Source organism: Polyodon spathula, chromosome 46, assembly GCF_017654505.1.
Source record: "Polyodon spathula isolate WHYD16114869_AA chromosome 46, ASM1765450v1, whole genome shotgun sequence".
Classification (NCBI taxonomy): Eukaryota; Metazoa; Chordata; class Actinopteri; order Acipenseriformes; family Polyodontidae; genus Polyodon; species Polyodon spathula.
The window spans coordinates 2,899,115-2,904,128 of NC_054579.1; the positions used below are offsets into that span (position 1 = coordinate 2,899,115).

Consider the following 5,014-nt stretch of genomic DNA (forward strand, 5'->3'; position numbering starts at 1 on the left):
TTCCTATAGAATTGATCTTAATAATGAACTTATTAACCAATATCTGCATTCCCTCTAGAAACATACACGGTGCTTCTGTGGAGCGCATTCGTTATAAATACATACAACTAAGCATCAAACAATGTCTATATTTGTGGAGAGTCACACATCAGGATTATGTTGCTCTACAGCCCCTAGTGGCCATATGAGGTTATTATAGCAGCATGATAGTGCTGCTATAGTTGTGGTTTTAACCTCATTTCTATGATATACTCTGATTTTCAACCATGAATATCTCAGCAGTGGTAGGGGGTAGAGTGATGTCCTTTGGAAGATGAACACTTTGTGACATTGTCTCTTTAAATCTGTAGACACTCTTTCAATAGGATTAGTATTGTAAAAGATAACAGATGGGTTAAAACGTTAATATGTCAAACGTACAGTCTGAATAATAATGTCAGTTTTCAACAGATCTGGAGGAAAAACTGTAACAGTAGCAGCTATAGTACTCAGCACTGAGATAGCAGTCTGCTGGTTAGAAATTGACTGGATTTGTAGTTTTATTTTGATTTTAATGTTGTTTTTTGTTGCGTGCACATTTGAGCATTTTAGCAGGTGTCAGTTCTTCCATCTGCTCCACTCAGAAAGACACACGCCCTTCATATCACAAGACACTGTGTGAGGATGCTGCCTCTCCATGGGTGATATCAGTATCAGAGTTTACTGATCCTGTTTACACACCGTTGCTGTCTAACCCTAACCCTATATCACAAGACACTGTGTGAGGATGCTGCCTCTCCATGGGTGATATCAGTATCAGAGTTTACTGATCTCGATGGGTGATATCAGTATCAGAGTTTACTGATCCTCATTCATTAACATGTTGATTTCAAAACAAGAAAACCTGCCCTTCGCTCACGTTTACAATCGAGTACCAATCAATGAGAATGAACGTCAGCATTGAGTGTTTTAAAGGCTGATTGGAAGATTATTTTCCTCTTACCCGGGACGCTGATGTTTTTACTGGTGAACCAGGAGTGTAAACTGACGCCACTTCAAAACCGCCTTCAATTATCACTGTATTATGCGCTAGATATTGTGTTTCTGAGTTTTCTGATGCTGTTATAAGTGATTGCCACGTGTGGGCTTACAGTGTGTGCCGTGGAATAGCTGCACACTTTTTATTTTAATATTACACATCTAACTCCCTCAGCCCCACCTTATAAGAAATAAAAATAGTCAAACATAAACAGATTTAAATTACAACATAGTTCCTGCCTCACAGCACATTGAGATAAGATCAATCACCCTCACATTGTGCAAATCCAGGACTACATGTTAGGCACTGAGTGCAACATGTGTGCTTACAGTCTGTGCAGCGGAATAGTCTCACTGCCTTTTATTAAGACATGAACAATATTTTTAGTTGCAGTGTTTAGATGACGCCAATGAGAGAGTGTGAAAGGATCAGACTATGTGTTTATCGCTCTTGCTCGTCTGTTGCCACGTTGGTACTCGCCTGATTATGCCAGAAATATACATGCGTACCGGAAGCATACATTGCTATTGTGCATGAGTTTCCATTGCTGTGTTAGAATCTCTCAGTGTGCACATTTAGCTGTGTTACAGATACAGGAGCTGCACAGGGTTAGTTTCAGAGATTAGCTGAACAACATTCTAAAATGCCTTGGAATGTAAAATTTGTCATGCTATGTAAGTACTTCTTTAACTTTCTTACATCAATAAATGTGAAATGTTGCTTTTCTTCTTTGTAAAATGATTAATTTGTTTTTCAGTTTTTGCACTTGGAGACGTGCTGCTGGTTTCCACAGGTATGTGCGTCTGTGACACGCTCACACAATAAGATACAATGATTTAATGCTTGATTACATTAGAAATGAATAATACTGAGGGTGAAATGCACAAGGCTACTTACTCTGAAGTGCCTTCAGCACCATTATTTCTGGCAGAGCAAGCACAGTGTGTATGAAACATCTATTAACATGTTATTAAGGTGTTGATGATTATTATCCAGGGATTGTAGTTTATTCCCATGTCTAGTGATACTGCTCCTGGAAAGCTGTGTGGATTCATCTTAAGGCTCAGGATACATGTTTTACAAAGCTGGATTTCTAGTGCTTGATAGCATTAGTATAATTACTTACCACCTACAGTATACTAGAAATGCAGTCGGTATGCTACAGTTGGGATTCGTGGTTAAACACACACTTCAATAAGAGGCCGTATGTTCCTATAACCTTAACAGATTGTTCTCTCTCGTGGTGTTTATTATTTATTTATTTATTATTTTATAGAGCCAGTTCGCACAGCGATCATTCAGATTGGGAAAGCATCTGTAGTGGAAGGAGAAAAGGTTGAATTCAAATGTGTAATATCAGCTGAGCACGGAGAACAAGCAGAGAACAAGGAGAGGAATTGGTTCCATTTATATAAAAACAGAGAGAAGATCAGCTCACTGCCGGAGCCCGGAGGAATGGGAGCTGTCACATTTACAATACAAGATATCACAAAGAATGACGCTGGAAACTATACCTGCATGTATGGAAATAAGAATCCAGGAGATGTGAAAAACATCAGCCATGGATCTTCAGTTTATCTCAATGTACAAGGTAAGTACAAAACCAAAGAATGAGGAAACTTTTTGTAAAATACATTAACTGATTTTTAATATAAAAAATAACAAAAACACATTTGAAAATACTTGGCTTTGTTCTTTAATAGGTGGGTTATTTTTTTTTAAATACATTTCTGTTAGAACTACTGAGCCCTAAATAATTCAGCTGATGTTATTTTCCAAATTTGTAGCATATATAAATAACAGACCACTCCTTCAGTCACTTGGTGATTTAAAAAAAGACTCTTGAAATTGATGAGTTTTTAAAACTAGTATTAACACTAGAATCGCCGAGATTTCAACTGCATACAACCGCAGCACCAGCAAAATGTGCGGCTGCATTTTAAAACTGCTTCGATATGAAAATGAAAAATGATACAACTTAATATTTGTATTTATGAACATCATACACAACAGTTTCAGAGCAGAAACAATGTACTTAAAGTGAAAATTAAACCTTTTTTTTGTGTTTCTTTCAAAAAGAGCACATATACATAAACATGAAAAACTGTAATAAAATTAACTTTACGCAATAAGCTTCTGTGTAAACAGGTGTAGGAATGTGTCTGCACATATCCAATTATAAAACATAAATAACTAGTCATAAAAATAGCTTATAACTAAAATATAAACAGATTAGGCAACATGAAAGGGCTCTGAGTGAAACAGAGTTCAAAGGCTCCGTCTGTCTGTTCAGAGTTCTATTACACCTTTCTAAATACAATCTATGCAGAAAACACGCTTTTCAACTGCACCAGTGCATTTGCCACAGACTGCCTTTTCACAACACGCGCAGACATCAAAAGTTCTGTTTTTATTGCATTTAGCAACCTGGCATTGTCTTTTATTCCATGTGCCAGTGGGCGCAGCGCTGGCTGAAGGTTGAGGGGCATTTGCCAGCCAGCTTTCGTGTCTCTTTTCAAAATGTTTCTGCCCTAGCTCCAGGGCTAGCTGCAAAATGAAGTCCCTCAGAGCGATTGTGCTGCCGGTGTACTCCTTATACAAAACCAAAGCGTTGATGGCTGCCAGGTCCAAAACATTATAAAAAACAGCCACAGGCCAGCAGCGAGTACCACCTTTGACAGAATACAGCCGTGCCATTTGATCTAGTATATCCACACCGTACTTCATTGCTTTGTAAAATGCAACAGTCTCTGGCTTTCGTTTAGCATCAGTCCCGATGGTCACTGATTTGTGCAGAGAGCTTATAATACGCACATTTTTAAAGGCATTTTTACACTGTCACACTCAGGGTGGCACAATCGTTCTGTCTGGGAAATGTAGTGTAAATAATAATAATAATAATAATAATAATAATAATAATAATAATAATAATAATAATAATATGATGTGTAGAATGACTTTCATCAGTGTTTCAAGTTCTCAGCAGGATTATAATGTGTTATTTCTCAATGACTTTGATTTTATTTCAAAGCCCAGGCTAAATTGTGGGCTATATTGTATTGATTTCAATATGCAGCATAATCTGCAGGTCTGGCGATTGAAGAAGCAAGTGCTTGTAGTGTTTTAATTTTTGTGATTCTGCAGCTGATGCACCGTATGGGTATTTAATTCAAATATTTAGTAACACTTACTACAGACCTGCACGAGACATGCATGAGATAGTCTCATACGCAGAGATATTTAAAATTTGAATTGCAAAAGCCATTGAAAAAATATTTAGATTTCCCATTCACTAGACTCTCACTAATCTGAACCATGCTATAGTAACTACATGCTTACTGATAACAGCTGAAGAAAGTTCAATATTATAATTATGTGAGAATGTATAAAATAGCTGTCTCTCAATGTTTTATTCAAAATGCTTATTACTGATTTATCATCAACTATATAAAAACATATCAAACATAGGACTTGATGAAATGTTTCTAATATGGTACAGATTACAATCAGACCACTAATCTCAGCAGAGCTTGGATTAATACACTGCTAGTGTTTGTTATTGCATATAATTAGATACATTCTGAAGGCTTGTTTTTAACATGTTAAACTGTATTTTCAGAGTTAAGCTATCAGCTCACACTTCACCTAGACAAACACAACCCAATGGAAGGAATGGACATATCATTTAAATGTATGATACCAGCTGAACTCAGAGATGCAGCAGGAGAAGAGGGTCTTTTCCATCTATATAAAGATGGAAGCCTTGTCAAGTCACAAGCTGCTCCCAAAGGCTTACCAGGTGTAGCGTTTGACTTTAAAAATGTTAAGAGGAATGATACTGGAAGCTACACCTGTGTGTATGGGAAAGAGAAGCTTGTGAACTCAGCAAACAGCAAACGCAGTCGGCCAGTCTACCTTCATGTGACAGGTAAGGACTGAGCTGAGTACTTTGTGACACAGTGGGGTCGATTCAATTGATCTAAACTCTGGTACATA

At 37.3% G+C, this 5,014-nt stretch overlaps 1 long non-coding RNA gene across 1 annotated transcript; it reads left to right on the forward strand.

Annotated features, from left to right (window-relative positions):
• Positions 1 to 1,604: 1,604 nt before the first annotated feature.
• Positions 1,605 to 2,555, forward strand: LOC121306224. The gene is made up of 3 exons (XR_005948180.1): positions 1,605 to 1,692; positions 1,776 to 1,811; positions 2,295 to 2,555. It is a non-coding gene; the product is annotated as an uncharacterized LOC121306224 (long non-coding RNA).
• The last annotated feature ends 2,459 nt before the right edge of the window (positions 2,556 to 5,014 follow it).